Source organism: Puntigrus tetrazona, unplaced genomic scaffold (genome assembly GCF_018831695.1).
Source record: "Puntigrus tetrazona isolate hp1 unplaced genomic scaffold, ASM1883169v1 S000000001, whole genome shotgun sequence".
Taxonomy (NCBI): Eukaryota; Metazoa; Chordata; class Actinopteri; order Cypriniformes; family Cyprinidae; genus Puntigrus; species Puntigrus tetrazona.
Window position 1 is genome coordinate 3,132,872 of NW_025047681.1, and position 20,150 is coordinate 3,153,021.

Here is a 20,150-nt window from a genome sequence, read left to right on the forward strand (position 1 = left end):
CAAGACAATGACCTAAGCATGCAGCTAAAATGACAAAGGAGTGGCTTCACAGCAACTCTGTGACTGTTCTTGAATGGCCCAGCCAGAGCCTGACTTAAACCCAATTGAGAGTCTCTGGAGAGACCTGAAAATGGCTGTCCACCAGAGTTTACTATCCAACCTGACAGAACTGGAGAGGATCTGCAAGGAGAATGGATCCCAAATCCAGAGTAGAAAAACTTGTTGCATCTTCCTAAAAGACTCATGGCTGTATTAGATCAAAAGGTGCTTCTACTAAATGCCGAGCAAAGGGTCTGAATACTTAGGACCATGTGATATTTCAGTTTTTCTTTTTTAATAAATCTGCAAAAATGTCTCCACAATTCTGTGTTTTCTGTCAATATGGGTGCTGTGTGTACATTAATGAGGAAAAAAATTATTATATATTTTTGTACCCATTGTATATTTAATATTGTGTTAATTCTAGGCATGACCTTGAAACACACAAGAGGATTTTGAATACATTCAAGAAAGGTATGGTATTAAAATAGAATATACAGTACAATATATTGGTATTTTCACAGTCCTTAGTATAGCTTTACTATTTTAAAACTGTATTGATAAACACTGTTTATGAAAGAAAGAAAGAAACAAAGAAATGCAGACATAAATAGGTACAACTTATTAATTCCAAGTTAGACCCCCTTTTGCCTTTAAATTTTTTTCTTCACTCATCATGAAGTCTTGTCACATATATTCTCGTCTGTACTGTGCTATCAGCTAAATATACCAATTATAATACTTATAAATACAGCCACAGTCCACCTTTAGAGAGACAAGCACAATGGTGTCCTCAAATCTGTTATTGTATTACTGTATAATTTGTATTTTTTCTTTTAATACAGTAAACATCAAAACAGAGAGGAGCTGAGACAAAACAAGGTAATATTTATACACACTAAATAATTCAAGTTATGTATAACATTACTAAACAAATTGCTATAATCATTGTGTTACGTTAATGAATACACATTTTGACCTCTTAATCTTATTGATTTATTTTATTTAATAATTCTTAATAGCGTCTTAAAGTTGTATTCTTGCTTTCCATGTGTTATATAATATAATACATTTGTATTCTTTATTTTTAAAACAGTGCATATCAGTACAAAGAGGAGCTGGAAAAATGCAAAGAGCAGCTGAAAAAAAGGTATAATATAAACTAAAAGTCATTTATAACGTTACTTTTTAGTGTATTATAATCATTGATGTTAATAATGAAGTTATTAACAACATTACTATTATTACTGACCAAAAAATGCAGTGTTGCACTATAATTTATTATAGGCTCAGTTGATTTTAATGGATGTACAGTGTAATGTACCTGTATTTTGATACCATAAACTCTAGTGTGAAGGAGCACGGGTCACAGATGCTTTGACTCACAGACACAAAGAAAGATACAGAGCTAGATACATAAAACACAGAATCAACATGCTACATGGCGATTATATTCCCAAATAGAGATAGAGGTAGAAATTAGTATAGCTGCTGTTCCTTTAAAGTAAAAATGATTTAGTCAACCAAGCTAACAATTAGTAATGTGCATTTAAATAGATATAACTGAAGCTCTTCCTCCTTTGTCTCTATTCTGTCACCGATGGAGTTTTGGTTCTTTGCCGCTGTCTCAGTTGGGGACACTTAACATCGATTTGATTGTCCAGCTTAGTTCAGTTTAAATAGTAACTGTGCAATGTCGTCTCTAAATACACAATTTTCAGTTGAAGGCATTTCTTTATTGAATTCAATCTTGTCATTGTACATTATTGACACTGATCTCCTATTGGATACTGTTCAGTGCTTTGGCACAAACTGTATTGTTAAAGTGCCATATAAACAAAGGTGACTTGACTTTAGTGGACTAGTCCACCCTGTCCTCAACCCACCCATCCCCAAAAAAGCCCCACACACAAAATATTTTGCTTTATTTTTTTACTTGATGTATTATTTGTTAAATTTCTTTTTCTAGAGATGAACTCGAGACAGTACAAGAATTCCCAGCATGAACTCCAAGCACGGTATAGTATTATAGAACATATTATTTGTTTTTAATAGACCTTGAAATACTTTTACAATTTTAAAACTGTCCAGAAATGCATATTTTTCTTATTTGCAAAGTACAGAAACATTTCTTATGATGTGGTGGCTTCTGCGCTTCTATGATACACTCAAAGTCTTGAGAAACTTGAGAATCAATAGAGTCTATGTCTCTTCTCTCTTTTATTCAATTTTTTCCTCAAGGCGTGTTTATGTTGATACATGTTCATGAGTTCAATGTTTCTATCAATTCTCTTACCTTTTTGACTGTATTTTTCCTTCATTACTTGCCCATTTTGATCACTTTCGCTGAAAGCGTTCCTGCATGGGCTCGTTAGATAAACTGAACACCCAGTCAGGTTTATGATTGGCCTTAAATTTATTCTGCAGCAGGACAACGACCCCCAAACATACAGCCAAAGTCATAACTATCTTCAGCGTAAAGAAGAACAAGTAAAGGAAGTGATGGCATGGCCCCACAGAGCCCTGATCTCAACATCATCAAGTGTGTCTGGGATTACATGAAGAGACAGAAGGATGTAGAAAGCCTACATCCACAGAAGATCTGGGCTTAGTTCTCCAAGATGTTTGGAACAACCTTCCAAAAACTGTGCAAGTGTACCTAGAAGAATTGCTGCTGTTTTGAAGACAAAGGTGAGTCATACCAAATATTGATTTGATTTTGTTCATTCACTGCATTTTTTTCATTTATGTACAGTATATATTCAGTCTTCTGATGCACTTAATAGTCTATATAAGAGTTGTATTACTTTCAGATTAATGCAGGCTTAAATCTGGCATATTTGTGATCTAAAACCTATTCTTGTTTTACATGTGTTCATTGTATCACTGTATACATTTGTATTTTTCTTTTATTATAGTGAGCGTCAATACGAAGGGAGCTTCAAAAAACAAGGTAATACTTATATACTAAATAACTGAAGTCATGTTTAACATTACTAAACAAATTGATATAATCATTGTGTTATGTTCATGTATACAAATTTGTGCACCTAAAAAAATGTAATAAAATAATTGAACAATATTTTAGTGAATGGTAGGCCTTGAACAGCGAGGCAGCCATTTTTGCTGTAGTAACCAGCGAGTAGATGGGAGTTTGAGTGCGTTTGGAGTGAATTTCTCAACATCTTTCCTTTTCGTTCTTCTAGATTTCCTACTTCTGTAAAACTACACTGTTTGTGGCCATTCTGATCTCTACCTTTCTTCTGTCTTTGCTTCAGTCTGTCCTCCTTAATATATATATATATATATATATATATATATATATATATATATATATATATATATATATATATATATTATATCTCACACACACACATACATATTAAATGGATACATCAAGACTTTCATCCGAGACTGCACATGAACTCTCTGTGATGCAATGCAAAATATCGTACATTTACCTAAACTAAACAGAGGTTAATATTAGTTATAAACCCCCATTATAAACAGCACTGATGGTTTTACAGGTGAATAACTGACCTTCCATAAAGCTTCATTCTCTGCTTTTTTGTGTATTTATGCTTGCGTGTTCAGTTATGCCAGTTAGCGTTTAGTTAATAAAACTTTTGCACACAAACCACATGAGTTTCTGGTTCTGCCTTTTACGATCCTTACTCCGCGCTTTGATGCATTGATACTGTAAGAAGGTATTTTCTGTAGCTGATCAAAAAGCAAGTCACTGTTTACATGTATGACTTCTGTTTCACGTGTATTTTACTAATAGTATAGGAATAATTTAATACTTTCTCCTGTTTTATTGTTTTGTTTCCTCTTTCCCTGATTATTTGGACTGAGGATAAAAGCCAAAAAAACAAAACACCCCATATATATATTTACACCACACTTAAACTTTCACTTTTTACTTTCTATTTTACACTATAACTCTATCTTTAAACCCCTTTTAAATTGGTTCGCATCTTACTTTTTATGGAAGAATTTTCAGAATCAAAACTTTAATTTAAATTTAGAAATTTAGAAAATCAGTCCCGTCTGAGGGCTACAGTCTAACACTCCACACAATTAAATGATATCTAATCCAACCTGTTATATTAACCGTATTAATATTTCTATTTTCTAGAGATCAGCTCAAAGGATGCAAAAAATTAATTGAGGATGAATTACAAGAAAGGTACAGTATTGTAGAATATACTAGTATTTTCAAGAGACCTTAGTTTTTAAAAACAAATTTTGCAAATACAAAAATAACAGTTTTTTCACAAAATATGTATTTTTTTAAAATTGCGTTTATTCTTTATGTGGATTTTATTTCTAGACATGAACTTGAACAATGCAAAGAGGATTTAGAGAACTTACAAGCAAAGGTATAGTATTGTAGAATATATTGGTATTTTCAAGAAACCTTAGCAGTAGTTTTATCATTTCAAAACTGTACAGAAATGTGTATTATTTGTATGCCAGTTTGAATATCAACAAACAACTAAAGACACACATACTTATCAGTCATGTCATTAGGTGCAACTATTTAGTACCAGGTTGGACCGCCTTTCGCCTTCAAATTTTCTCTTAAATCTTCATGACATATATATTTAAAAGGAACAGGCATCGTTTCTAAATGCATGTCAGAGCATTCCACGATCAGAAGTTTGCACTAAATAGTGTATATGAGAGCTGTATTGCTTTCAGATGGATGCAGACCTGAATCTGGCATACACTAAATTTGGATTTTTTCAAATTTGGATCTCTCCAAGCACTTCAATAACACCCTATGTATGTCGTATCACTGTACACATTTGTATTTTGTCTTTTAATACAGTGAATATCAATGTAAAGAAGGAGCTGAAACAAACAAAGGTAATATAAACTCATTTATATCATTTACTGAACAGTGAGTTATGATCATATGCACCTAAAGTAATGAATTGGTTATTTAAACTTATAGGTCAGTGTATTTGTAATACAAAAATAGCAGTTTTCACTTTTTTTTTGTGTGTGTGTGTGTGTGTGTGTGTGTGTGTGTGTGTGTGTGTTTATTACATATGCTGCTTTTTTTCTAGACAGGAACTTGATCAATGCAAGGAAGGATTTAGGCGCTTCAAACAAGGTATATAGTATTATAGAATATACTGTTATTTCTAACCAGTTCTAGCTTGGATCAACAATCAGTGAGCATGATTACAAACCTCCTTTTTTCAGGCTTTGGCACTAGTTAGAGTTAGAGATTCACAATCGAGAGAATTTAAGAGACTATATTTGCTTTATTTAGGCTATATTTGCCAGCTTAGATTGTGAAATTAGAATGAACCATTTGGGTGTGTTACTTTCAAAAGTAATTAATTACGATTACTGATTACATCATCAATATTGCATTGAAAAGTAGTTCTATTTCTAGTTTTGTCTGATGTTAGTCTTATCTGTTTTACTCTTTAAATAAGGAAAAGTGAATGTGCTGGCGTAGAAAAGTTAAAGACGCTGCATTCAATTTGATCTTTCAGAGGAAATAAATTTAGATTTTAAAATGTAATCTTGATTTTAGAACTACTGAAATGATTTACATTATGTAATATTGTCCGTTCCACCACCTGGTGTGGATGTGCGTGATACACAACAACATTTAAAAAGAAAAACATGAAAAGCTTACTCTGCAGGAAGCTCTATGATCACGCATGCCGAATTGAGCATTTTAAATGGCCAGAGCTATATCGTTACTTTGGATGAGCAGCAAAATATAAATGTAAATTATATTCAACTAGAATTAGACAAGGATGTGTAAACTATGTAATTTAACCAAGTTTGTATAACCATACTAAGGCGTAATGTGGTGTGGCATCTTGTTGCTGACTACAAAATGATTGTTTTGTAAATGTATATTTTATTCTTTTTAGGATGGCTTTTGAGGCATCTGTGTCGGCATAGGAAGCAGCGGAGCTTCATGTGAGGACCTTAATAATCCTTGCAGAGAATCAGAGCTGAGGAAGATGTATGATAAATTGAGACTACAAAAGTTGTCAAAGCATATAATGGACATAAAAATGGGGAATCAAAGAAAGACAAACCATAAGTGAAACAAATGAAAAGGAAAGGCTTAAAGCAATGCTGAAGGTAATGATCTCTAGCGCTTAAAGGCTTAGTTCCTTTCAGTTGGGCACACTGAATTACGTAGTGACTGAAGAATTGGGATCTTGCTTAAACAGACCCATCACAGTGTAAACTAAATGAGCCAATACATATTGACATGCCATGACTGCATCAGGTGCCGCTGATCACAGAGTGAGAATTTGTAGGTGGCTGGGGCAGCACAAAATCAGCTTTTTGCTTCTGAGCTATTCCACTGAAAGAAGGCTGAATGAGTTCATGCGCTTGTGGAGCTCTTGGTGTTGGCAGTACAGTGCATCAGCCATTATGAAATCTTGTTGAAGCGGGTTGCACACGTCCAGGCTGCACTACTCTCTGTTTGTGTTGCAGTCAGAACATCTCCCTGTTTGTCAGGCAGTATTCTTGTCATCAGTCAGAGTCGTGCTGTCCTTCTTGCAGTAATGGTTGGAGCAAGGCTGTCTCCCTCCATCCTTAAATTGTGGTGGCTGTTGTTCCTGCCAACTACTGAAACCGTGGAAGGGAAGTCGGTGGGGAAGCACGACCTGGTCATCAGATTACTTGTGAAGGTAAATCCTCCCCAGGCCCCTGTATACCCTCTTGTGACCTGTCTCTAGTGCTTGAGCAATACAGCAGACCCCATTTGAGCCTTTGCAGACAGTCAAGCTGATGTTTCTATTAAAGCACAAACTCTGCTCCTGCTTTGCACTGGCCTCCATCAAAAGAGAGTAGGACATCTGCTTTTTCATTTTTGGCTGGCACTCATGAATGAGAGTTTGGTCCAGCTGACCAGGCAATCCTGATGGCCCGGCCCGGCCTTTGTGCCCAAGGTCCACCACTCATTTTAGGTATCAGGTGGTGAGCCTGCAAGCTCTAGCACCTACCTATGTTTGTCCTATGCTATATGGTAACTGGACTTTAAAACTTGGGGCCTCAGATCGGCTTTGTCTGGCAGCAGGGAAATTGCCAAGCAGAGGATGGCCCCACTGGATAGTGGATGCCATCATTTTGGCTTATCAGGCACAGTATTTGCCCCCTCGGATATCTGAAGAGCTGTTGGCGCCTTTCAACATGTTTTCTGGATTCTATAGCCTTCTTGTGAAAGTCTGTATCCTCCTGTGTTCTCACCTCAAATGGGTAGAAGTTCTTCAGTTTGGTTTTTATTATACGTGGCTCCAAAGAGCCCATGCAGTAGAACTTATTGAGCTCTTCTGTCCACTCCAGCAGCCATATGTGGTGCAGTGTCAGTGCTGAGTCCTCACTCAGTGAATCCTTGAGAACCAGTTGAGAGCTGGCTCCTCACTCAAAACCTGAATATGAGCTGCACCTGAGTGTCTACTTATATTCACACTGTGATCAATGGCTGCGCTTGATGTGCCATTAGCTAAGTTTATACTCTCTAAGCATGATTCCGATTTGTCAGTCACTGACTTGATGTCTCAGTTCCCTCCTTCAGGGAATGAGGTTGAATACATAACGTTACCCCTTCCTCATAAACATTGTTTTACTGAGGTCAAACTGTCACATCTACATAAACTTCTGAATTTTATTCTCTTACAGGGGAAATTTTTAGATAAAGCTCAACAACACATGAGTAAAAAGAAAGAAGATTTTTATTCTTTTTCCAAGTTGACCTTAAAAAGAGGAAGGTGAAAGAGAGTTAAAGAAAGCAGAAATCAAAAATCTGAGACTGCAAACAAAGTACAGGATTACAAAGACTTTTTAACAAAGAAATCATACACATGCTCTAATTAAAAAAAATATTATCAAGTCAAAGGTGTCATTAAACCACTGTAATTTTATTGTTTTGTTTTTAAACAACTTAAATACATTGAATTGGCTATCCAAAATATTCAAATGATAATGTTTCTGAAGAGGCTAGAGACCTTCAAACCATGTACAAGGTAAAGAAAAAATACAATAATACTTATAATATTAAGACTACAATATAAAATGTCAAGATATTCAATCATTAATTGTTAATCAGTTTGTCTATCTGGAACTGTTTCAGCAAGCCCTGACCCTCTGTGTGAGCTGGCTGATGAATGTTACAAAGTCGGCTGCCTGCTGGCTTTACACAATCCACCTCTGCTGCTCATTTCGGGAAAAAGAGCACGTCAGATTACCTGCCACCAATTACTTATGGAAGACATCTGCAAAGACAGCTCTGTAGATTTGGAAATCCAGCATTAGAGAGATTAGAGACCTCATGTAAAGATTGATTTAGATTCTATACATTTTATGTAATAAACCAATAGTCACTACTTTTAATGTGAATGGTTAGGGTGGGAAAAGCGTTCTAATTTTGTCTACATAACTTTTGCTTAGTAAATAATGAAAAATCTGGATTCAAAATCATGTTCCTGCATGACATTCAGTCAGATATGCTTATTTCTTAAGACTGAAACCGCCCCAATTTGGTATGAGACCAATTTTTCAAAATCATCTAATCCTGGGCTAAAATCTGTATTCTTTTTGATCGATTCACTGTTTTTACTTCTGATGTGAAATTCTAACTAGCAGTGTTATAGATTTTGCGATACAATAATCCTCCTACAACAAACTTACTTTTGTATTTCAAGAATTAATTCTATATTAGTGCTTGGCTCTCTCCTCAGCTATTGAGCCCGGCCTAAAGCGAATGATGACAGAATTTTTATTTTTTTGGTAGACTATTCTTTTAAGACAATGTCTTGTAGAAACTTTTCTTCTGGGTGAAACCCTTAATTGTAAACATTTTGATTTTAAATGTCAGACACATTTGAGTTTTTCTGATGAACCCTTAAGGCTGGAAGTGTGTGTGTGTGTGTGTGTGTGTGTAGGCAGGCATAATCACTTCAGCTGTATTGTTATTACTTAATATCAACTTTAAACACTTACTGTCTTAATAATAATGCATCACTGTATAAAGGTATACTTTTTATTTGTTTGATACATAGTGTTTTATAAAATAAAGAAAACAGATAGTATGTCACTTTCTGAAATTTAAGTTTCCATTCTCTAAACAAATTAAGCAAAAATGAACTGAAACTCACCATATATAGACTAACGCTGTCTGTTACGCAGTTTTTCCCTTTGTTTATATTAATCTAAATCAAATATATTTCAAGAATTTATTCAAAATAACTTTGTTACAGAATATAACATTATAATGCAATATAAAATTGCATATTTTCACATCTAGTTGGAAAAAAGTATTTTGTACAATTGTCTGTTCAAAATAAATGTAAAAAACAAAGCATAGGATTTGTTTTTTTCCTGTTATACTAAGGAAATTAGTTGTACAAGATTTGAAGTCAACATACACATGCTTATAAAAATGTTATCACAAAATAAAAACTATACTACAAAACTAACAAAATAATAATGAACAGAATTTTTAAATAATTTACAAACTATATTCAAATTAAACTAATTTAAAATAACCTTGTTGACCCTCTGGCCTTCTTTAGGGGTCAAAAGCTCAAAAAGGACATTGTCCATCAAAAATGCTACAATTTTAGTTGCAAAAGGAGTTTCCCCGTTCAGAAACGACAGGTTATGAGACCTCAAGATTCTGGCTACCACTAGAACCCCTCTCGGAAAGCGTGAGACTCTCGGACCTAGCACCCTTTTCAAAAAGGACCCCAGTATTTTTAGGCACGGTACATAATTAGGCCAATACCTAACCGACATTACGTTTCAGGACTATATACTATACTGTTATCTGTTATACCATCACTTGGGTTGTTTTAGAAGCTTTGCTGCGTGTCATTTTCCTTCACTGAATGATGTGGCCATTGTTTGCTTCAGGAAAGACACAAAAGTTTGGTGACCCTACAACTTCCTTTAGGGGAGAGGAACAGAAAGCACACATCTGTATTGTAAGTCTTCTCAAATGCTGAGGACTTTGGCCCATTTCCACATTGTTTGTCAAGAGTTCAAAGTCCCTAGGCCTTCGCTTCCAATATAGATGAGGGGATTTTTTAATCAAAGTTCAGCAGAGATGGCTTCATTAGTCTAGAGTCTGAAGCAGCCTACAAAAGAAGAATTGAGACCACCTCATAGCAACAACCAGTTGCTGGAGGACATGGCATCTTCAGAACAAAGGGCCATCACTAGTTACACACCTGGCAATCCTATGGCTGACATTGTGACGCTGCCTTGGCAGAGGACCAAAATGTTTCTTTGCGCTATGAGTCAGAAACGGCAGGGACAGTCAGGCTGGCAAGATTGGAGTTATACGTATTCAGCACAAACTGGGATACAATGATGTAAAGGCGTCATGAGCATAGATTTTGTGTACGGTCGTGCAGTAAGATCTTTATTTCTATATGGAATTGAATGAAATTACGTCTGAGAAGACCTCCAGAAAACGTGACAATGACATGTTCCCGACACGTTCAGTGTTTTATAGTCTCAAATGTTTTGTACCAGCTTGTTCTTGTTGTCTATTGTTAGAAAAACACCGGCTCTGGGTCTGGCGTGCAGGCACTGACATCACTTCCGCCAGAGCAGGTTTAGTTTACTTTCAGTTTGATCTTCAGTAGAGATGAATGAGTGTAAGTTCCGTGCGTAGTTAGCGTCGTTTAATGAAGATGCACACTAGGCTGAATGTTCATGTTTACTGCGCTGTTTATCGGTATTCAGAGTTCGCTACAACCTGCTTTTCTTTGAGCAGAGTTTAGAGAATAAACACCAAGCGGAGCACGAACAAGGAGATGTATGCGTTTCTTGATCCAGTCAGTTTCTTCTTCACACTCTTCTGGTAAAACTCTTAGAACATCTGCGCGTATCACATCGCGGGTGTTTACTTATTCACCTCCTTACAACCGCGATGATGTGCAGAGAGCGCTTCCTCTCCCAGGAGTGAGTCTTATTCCACTGTCTTGCACTCTCCAGCGTGAGTTCCCACGTGCCTGTCATATCTTCCTTTTTCTGGTGAAACCTTGTCCACATGGCCAGACCAAGGACTCTCTCGTGTGATTATCTTCACGTGTTGATTCAGATTCGTTTTTGATTGAAAGCTTTTCCGTTCACAGGCGAAGAGTTTTCTCGGTGCTGAACTCTTCGTGAACTTCGATTTCCAAATCTGGTTGAAACTCTTTTCCACACAGATAACTACGTAATGCTTTACTCTCCGGAGTAGATAAGTCGTGTCTTTCAAGGCTTTCTTTCTAGCTGAAACCCTTTCCACACGTTGGCGAGCCCAGAGGACTCTGCCTGTATGGATTATCATGTAGTTATTAAGGCTTCTTTTAGTGAAGCTCGCCACCACTGTTGGCAGGCGGGCTTCTCTCCGGTGTGAACTCTCCAAGTGCTGGCCAGTCCGCCTTACACGAGGAAACTTCGCGCCACGCTCGCAGGCGAAAGGTTTCTCTCGATTGTGAATCCTCATATGCGCTTTAGTTCCCGTCGGTTGAAACTCTTTCCACACTGATGGCTGCGTGATGCTTCTCTCGGAGTGAGTTTCCAGGTGCCTGTCAAGGCTTTCTTTGGTAAACTTTTCCACTGTTGTGACAGAAAGGTCTCTCTCGTATGAATGATCACGTGCCTGTTAAGTTACTTTTCTAGTGAAACCTTTTTCCACACTGTTGGCAGGTGTAGGCTTTCTCGGTGTGAGTTCTCATGTGGACCTTGAGCTTACCTCATAAGTGAAACTACTTTACACACAGTTGGCAGGCGTAAGAGGCTTCTCTCCGATTATGAAGTCTCATATGCACCTTAAAGTCTCCTGTTTGAATGAAACCTTTTCCACACTGTTTGCAGTTAAAGGCTTCTCTCTCGGTGCTTGAAGCTCTCAGGTGCCTATTCAAGTCGCCTTTTCTATGTGAAACCTTTTCCACACTGTTGGCAGGAGAATGCCTTCTTTGGCTCTCTTTTCCAGCGACAGGATGTCTGTAATGAAAAGACAAATGAAAGTTAGTTTTTGTGGGTCAAACACCAAGCTATGACAGCACTGAAGACATTTAGCACATTTGCGATTTCAGGCCCAAATAGTAGTGCAAGCGAAGGAGTCTAAGCTGGACATTTCAGGGGAAATGAACAGAGGAGCAATTTTGGTCAGGCAACGGAAGAAATAATCCTACTCCACGATGGGGTTTTATTGACAAAACTGGACAATTAGCTTCATCTGATCAATGTCTTGAAATTGCCGAAGTACTCAGCAGAGATAACTGACTGCAGGTAGTTAGATTATTCAGAAAAATAATACACACCTGAAGTTATGATGATGATAACAACAAGCACCTGGGTTCAAAATTAATTATTTTTACTAACATTTGTGAGTAAGTATTTCATTTTGTGTAGTTTTGAAGTGTTCTCTGACCTTCATGAAAGTCTTTATCGTGTTCATCTGAAGAAAAAACCAAAGGCAGCACAAGGGGAATAAATGATGAGAAAATGTCATCTTTGACAAGTATCTATGTTATGTTACACAGATAAGGTCAAGCAATGACTCTTTCCATTTATTTTTCCAATTTAGCTACTTCAGTATGCTCCCTCAGACAGTCAAGCGCGTTTTGATCTTTGAATTCCTACATTTTAAATGTGTGTGACATGCTCGAAAATAAAAGGCTCTGTAAAATGTAATTTTTTAAAGTATAGAGAGTATCCTAAAAGAGTTTTGTTTAAACTGTACTTCAGTAGTACCCAAATCCATAAAGTAATACAACCCAAATATTTTTACACCCTGAGATGTGCTTCAAAAATACAATACATTATCTGTAATTTTCTTGCCATTTTAATAATCATCAAATGAGAAAGAAAATCGACCTATTGTTCCTCAGTGTCTTCTTCTTTGATTCTGAACTTGTTCTTCAATCTTCACATCTTGATCTCTTCTTTAATAAACTCCATTTCTGCTGAGACTGCTCCTGTTTAAGAAGAATCAGTCCAAACTAAATCCTGTGTTTGTCTCTGGTTAATGATTTCTGACTGAAGTCGTGTTTATGACGAACTCATTCATGAATGGATGACTTTACTGAATAACCCGCGTATAATCCAGTAGAAAGCGCTACGACGTTACTGATACATTAATGGAATTAACTTTAAATCGTTTGTAAAGCTAATAAAAAAAGATTAAGCGATTGTCACTGCAGTAAACACTGAAAGTTTAAACACAAACCTGCCTATCACAGCGGCGCAGGCTTGCTTGACGTCAAAATGCAAAATAAAGCACGTTTCTAAAGTACACGAAACGCAATCAGTCAGAACTCAGTAGAGCTTTTGTGTTCCTTTGATTCTAGAGTTTATGTTTATCATTGTCATAGAATTCTGCTCTTTTTATACTTGAATTTCAAGTATTTTACTTTATAAAATAGAATTAAAATCAGTTAAAAAATAAATTGGAAACAATCATACAATTTGTATTGATTTTATAAGTTAGAATGGAAACTTGCATTGATTTTAATAGAAGCGAGTCCTGTTAGTCTCTGGAAATTGGGCACCTTATATTTATAAATCCACTAAATCCTAATGTAATATATGTCCCAAAACTATTGTGATAAAACTTTTTATCAACTTGGATCATGCAGGATTCATGTTGTAAATCTACTTTTTAACCTCCTAGACCCGTTAGTCAATTTCCCTGCCAAATTTAGGTTAGATCATCTTTATACCAAGCTGGCAAAAAGTTATGGAATTTGTGTCGATACTTGAAAGGGTTTTCATTGGTGCATCAACTGGAAATTTGCTGTAAGATGACTGCATCTGAAGAGGATGTATCTCTGCATGGGTGCAGCATATTTTACACCAAATTGGTATAACTGGTCTCAAAATATTTCTTGAGTCATGTGACATGAGCACATGTCATATTTCCTTCGATGTACCTTATTATGATAATTATCACATGGATGGGAATATATAGGAATTATATGCAAATGAGTTTTATGCCTAGTAAAACTACGCGTTGCAAGGTCCATATAAGGTGATTTCTGGGAGGAGTCAGGGTGGGAGATAGACCCGTTCTCACGTCTTCACTGATTGGACACGCTCAAGAAATTTTTAACTTTCCACCAATTTTGGATGAAATCTACAGAGAGTTTGCATTGTTGGTGCATAAAATATACTATAGATAATAGAATGACAGATGACAGCTGATACCAGTACAATGTTGGACTCAGTTGCTAGTTTTGATATTTATGACTTTTGATAGTCTAGCGGACATTCCACAATAATATAAATAATAATATTGGTAGAAAAACTAAAATGTGCAAGAAAAAAACATTACATAAGTAGTCAGGAATATGAGTGATTTCACAACATAAATATTCAACATACTTGAGTTTGTCTTGGTCTGCAGTTAGGGTCCTCAATTTCTCTGAGAGAAATCTACAGAGAGTTTTATAAATGGATATACCACCATTCCTAGTACAGTGTGGTAATGCACTGATCACATAAGAACTTGATGGATATTTGATGGATGTGGAATTAGCATTTTAGATAACTGGCTAAGCGGGGCCAAAACAGTTTCCATTTGATTAGGGCTGGTGGTTTGTAGTTAACAAAGCACCAAAACACATATAAATATATCATGCTGGAGTATTGGAAGCATTGTCACTCTTGAGGAAGGGAAACTGTCCTGGGATTATCATTTTCACGGGAAATGAGTTAAGCAAAACCACCTGTCACAGCTTTTTGACTAGAAAGATTGTTAATGTTTTTTTAAATAGGTTTCTTCCAGCTCAACGTGTGCCTGCGTTTCTTTGATCCAAAGTACAGCAAAAACAGTACAATTCTAAAATATTACCATTTAAAATACCTATTCTTCTTCTATTTGAATCTCTTCGGTATAACAAATAAAATAAGGTTAGGTAAACCTGTGCTAGTTTCAGCCTAATCATCACCTCAGCCATCATTATTATAAACTCTAGACTGTAAAATGTACTTTACAATTTAACAAAAGACACTGATTCATAAAAGTCCCTAATCCAACATAGACAGGTTCAGTGGATGTGGTGCTGAATGGCTATTGCCAAGTGTGTGAGTGTGTGTGTGTCAGAGACAAGTAAGTCAGAGAAGACAGAGTTCCAGCTAAAATGTCCCAGACCAAATCCTATTCTGGCCCAGAAGGGGTGAAGAAAGGACCTTAAGGACAGTTTCTTTATCATTGTGACGCCACAGTGTATGTGTAATTCGAGGACAGTTTAGAGCCCAGGACTTCTCATTTGTATCCAAAAATCAACCCAGTCTTCTTGCATCTTTCCTGCTGGATTCCTTCATTATGTAACTGATATACAGTCTCTCTTCCCGCTCCATTTCAACTTCCAGTAACAGCGTCCAGCCCAGACTCTCTCTCTACTCAGGAACCTGAGTGCCAGTAGTTAAATCTCTCTGGGCTGATCCAGGATATGACTATTCACTCCTCTACACATGTCACTTTTCTGTTATTCTCAGACAAAGATGAGATGAGGATTTGCAGTGTTTAGGTCAAGTGTGAGATCACAGGCATCTGACCAAAAGGAACAGATTAGAGCAGACTGTATTATATTTTATTTAATAGCTACGTTAAATATGTGATTGTGAAGTGTCTGGGCGTACATTTTTATAATCCCGATTTGATCCTAATAGAATCTCCATGGCTCAAACTGCAAAACAACAAAATTACAACAGACACATTATTTAGATTGTAATAGTTTGATTACTTACAAAACATTAGCAGACAAAAAGCATTTCAAATCATGTGCATTCCAGCCGATTATTGGCGATCCTATATTAGTAAGGAGTTTCAATAAGGGCCACAGGAGACATAATAAAACAGAACATGAGACGTAATCTCAATCAGTATTTAGTTGCATAAAAGATTTTACACTGAACTAAACTGCATCTGAAATTTATTGTGTGGGACTATAGATGACATGGGAATGACAGGTGACAGCTGATGCCAGTGCCATGAGTGGACATGGTGGTTTTGATATTTATGACTTTTTGATAATTATTTTACTCAATGGACATTCAAAATAATGGCTAATAATAATATTGGTAAAAAAGCTATATAACAATATACATAAGCAATCTGGAATTACTGATTCCACAGCTTTGCTATATTCAACATACTTGGAGTTGCTCTTTGAGACTGCAGTTAGGAGTCCTCCAATTTCTCTGAGGAAACAGCTTCCTCTCCTGGATCACCTGGGTGATTGTAGCTCAGGTCAGCTCAATCAGGTGTGAGGGTTTGAATTTATAGCTAAAGCCAGATAATCACAGCCTTTCTCTGTTACCATACAGCCTGACAATCTAGAACAGATAAAGGTAAAATAGGTCAAATATTTTGCTACAGTCCCAATAACTATGCCACTTCATTGTGTCATCAGTAACTGATGCAGTAGGAACTCCATGCACTGTCACGAATGATAATGCATGTGACATAGTGGAGCCAAACTACATAAAGGCTTGTCACCACATTGTCTGGCTTATTATTTGCTTCAGGGTAGAAGTGCACTAAGCCATGCTCTCTGATTGCCTGTCAGAACTATTATCAAAAATATTAGGAACTAATTTTTCACTGCCTATTCAAAATTGAGTATTCTTTACATTAGTGATCCTTCAAATCTGGAACTCGAGATCCATTTTCCTGCAGAGTTTAGCTCTAAACCTAATCAAACACACCTGAGCATGCTAATCAGTGTCTTCAGGATCATTAGAAAATCACTGGTAGGTGAGTTTTATCAGGGTTGAGCTAAACTCACCGCGGTGCATTGGACCTCCAGGGTAAAAAGATTGAGGGACCCTAGCTTTACATGTTTTAGTCATGTATTAATTAATTCATTATTTATTCTGTTAGTGTGACTAGTTTTCAGGTTCACATGGATACTGTACAAAACTTGTAGTAGCTGTTACCTTACCAGCTCTTTTCAAAACACTCTGTTCTGTGTACTTCCCCTTTAAATCTTCACAAGTTCTGCTGACCGCCCCCTCTTTTCCAAGGCATTTGTTTATTTATGCTTATTTAATCTTTATTTAGCCACGTATTCCTAATCCTAGACATTACATTCATTGGGAAACCTGCTAATTAGCATATTATTAGGAAAGGCAATTTGCAAAGATTCATTAAAAGACATTATGCTCACTACTTCTGTAGGTGAGGCTGGATCATCAATTGATTCACGCCAAACTTAAAATGCATTTAGGTAGATCAAGAGGCGCATTCCTCTTTGAGATCAAAGCGTAAGTTAAAGTTAATCCTCTTCGGGAGTAAATGACTAATGCTATATTCATTGTTACATTCAACAACGCAAAACACCTATATCTCTGACATCACACAGTCAGGCGCGCTTGGATTGAGAAAGGGAAAACATTGCAAAAAAAAAAGAATATTGCAAAAAACGCTGGATAGATTCTTATCATTATAGGGTGGTTATGTACACACACTGCTAGCACACATTTCAGTTCAAACTACTTGTAAAAGTGCATGCGCCATTATATGAGTCCTTTAAATGAGTCTCTTAATTTGAAATACTCACTCAGAACCTAATTATGTCTCAAATCCATTATAGTTTGATTTAAAAGAGTGAATGTGAATATTCACATCTAAATTGTTCCACAACTCAGGCCTGAGTCTCACTACTGCGCCTATTAACACATACTCCTCAGCAGTGTGTTTGTGGTCCCGTATGTGTTGAAGTGACACCTTTTCAAAGTGTTCTCCAGCAGGGTTGATGATTTAAAGCGTTAATAAATTCTACATCCTGATTAGGTTGGAAGCTAAACTCTGCAACAGGCCCAAAGTTGAAAACCTCTGCTCGACAGTGTTTGATGCTTCGGAGGGCCCAATTCTAATGTTGTGATGGAATATAAGCATTGTCACCAAGCATTGTGTTGATTATGGTGGAGCCTCTTGTACCCTCATTTAGGAAGCTGTGGTCAAATTCATAAAGTCAAACATTAAAAATTAGCCTTTTGGAAACCTTAAAGTATCTCCAAGCAGCAGTTTGGGTTCTTCAGTCCATCAGAGAGCCGCTTTACTCCTGGATCTTGCAGGTCATTGTCACTTAGGTCAGCTCTCTCAAAGGGGACCCTGATGATTTGAGCTGAGATCCACAATTCACAGGACTGATCCAGTAAGATTACAACCAGCAAGCCTGAGACAGATAAAGACAGATAAACATTTTTAAGTGAAAAAAAAAATTGTTCCTTAATAACATTTTTTTATTTCGCGTAATTCTTGTGACAATAAAAGAGATTTAGAGGTTTTGCATGTTCATAAACACGCAGAATAAACTATACAAAAATATATATCACTTAAAGCAAGTAAAACTTACAGAGCTTTTTGCAGTTAATTACAGCTGGTATCAGTCTCCTTCTGCTTTTCTCTGTGGCGTTGTATTTTTAAGTCCCAACTCATCCAGTGGCTCCTCTGATATCTGAAGCATGTAGGTTATTGCTGGAGCAGTGAGCAGCAGAAGTGAGTTTTCTGAGTGTTTCTTTGATTTTAGAAACTCCTGAATCTCTCGAACAGAGTCTGATCGATTTACTTCAAGCAGACAGAGGAAAAGATTGATGGATCTCTCCAGCTGAGATATTTTTTGTCACTAATGATTTGGTTTTGATGATGTGCCTTTGGTTTTTACTGGCGGTCTCTGAGGTCTTCTCTGTGCGTGTCAGTAAAGCCCTGTAAGAAGTTCTGAGGAGGATTCTAGTGAGATGCCCATCAGGAATCGCAAAGAAGATCCATGCCTCCTCTCTGGCTCATTAGAGCCTTTTTTGACTACTCTTTTAAGTAGATCATGCAGTGAATCAAATAGTGTTTCTGTATTGCTACTTACATGGATACAAACACATAGAAAGCAGCCAGAAACTCCTGAAAGCTTAGATGTACAAAGCAGTAGACTTTCTTCTGACAAATGGCGGATTCCTTCTTAATGATCTCAGTGCAAATCCCAGAATACACTGCGGTCTCTACAGAAGTCTATGCCACTCTCTATCAGGTCCTCCTCATAGAATATCACGTTGCCTTTCATCAGCTGTCACCCAGAGGCCAGTTCAGCAAGTTTCCACGATCACTTCTCTGTTAGGCGACAGGAGTTTTCTGGATTACTCTCATCATACTTCTTATTTCTCACATTGATCTGAATAAGCAGAAAGTGAATGTACATTTCAGATAGAGATTTTGGGATTCTTGCTGTTTGATCTATGTTGGAGGAGCTTCTGAAGCACAGTGGATGAGATCCAGCAGAAGAGCGGGGATGCTGGCACATGATGTGGAGGCTTCTCGCTCCTCCTAATGTGGTGAGAGATGATCTTGTTGGCTTGTTGCTGATCACTGATTCTCTTTGGAAATATTCCTCCTTCTGAGGATCATTGAATCCTGAATTTCCGTCAAACGGTTGATGTATTTGGAGGATCTGATTGGCTGCTGCTGGTCTGGAGGTAGTCAGATGCGAGCAGAAGTATTAGCTCTCCTGTGATGAGTTTGTCATTAACACACCCACTGATGAAGTCTCAGTCACATCAGAAACTTTCTCATTGTCAGAAAACGAGTGAAATTCGACTTTCATCCAGGCCATCAAAAAATGAACACAATTTTAGACTCTGATAAATCTCTAAGCCCAGATCTCGAGTTCAGGATAAAGAAGTCAAGCAGAAGTCTGTGAGAGGCTGTACTGCTCGTCTTTAACTAAGTTCAGCTTTCAGAACTGGAAGCTACAAACATGAAATCTACATCCCGATTGGCTTTTCCTACGGCCCAGTCAGAATGAACTTCTGCACAGAGACTGTTTTTCCAATTCCAGCAATGCCTTTAGTAAGAACAGTCTTGATTTCTTCTTCCCTCTTTAGATTCTTCGTCTTATATTTTGGTTCAAGGCTAGAGATCAAAGATGTCATTGCAGTTGATTGGAGTGTCTTGTAAGTGTTGTGTTTTGTTTTTTGCTCCATCTGTAGCACCTCATGTTCTTCATTTCACCCCTTCGTTCTCTCCCTCTGTAGTGTAGACCTGTGTGCAGATCCTGTTCAGGAGGTTTGATTCTCTTGTATGTTTGGTTCCTCAAATAAGCTCTCATAATTTTCTTCATGGTGATTTT

The 20,150-nt window shown here is 37.0% G+C and overlaps 1 protein-coding gene and 1 long non-coding RNA gene across 10 annotated transcripts in view; both read left to right on the plus strand.

Moving 5' to 3' along the window:
- Positions 1 to 20,150, plus strand: part of LOC122331563 (putative mediator of RNA polymerase II transcription subunit 26) — a 274,294-nt gene that overhangs the window by 10,570 nt on the left and 243,574 nt on the right. The gene's annotated exons all lie outside the window — the stretch shown is intronic.
- On the plus strand, positions 2,023 to 4,400 carry LOC122331625. Of its 2 annotated transcripts, none has more exons than XR_006248254.1 (3): positions 2,023 to 2,057; positions 4,178 to 4,228; positions 4,373 to 4,393. It is a non-coding gene; the product is annotated as an uncharacterized LOC122331625 (long non-coding RNA). The 2 variants fall into 2 exon arrangements; XR_006248253.1 differs by lacking the exon at positions 2,023 to 2,057 and adding an exon at positions 2,947 to 2,992 and having other exon boundaries at positions 4,373 to 4,400.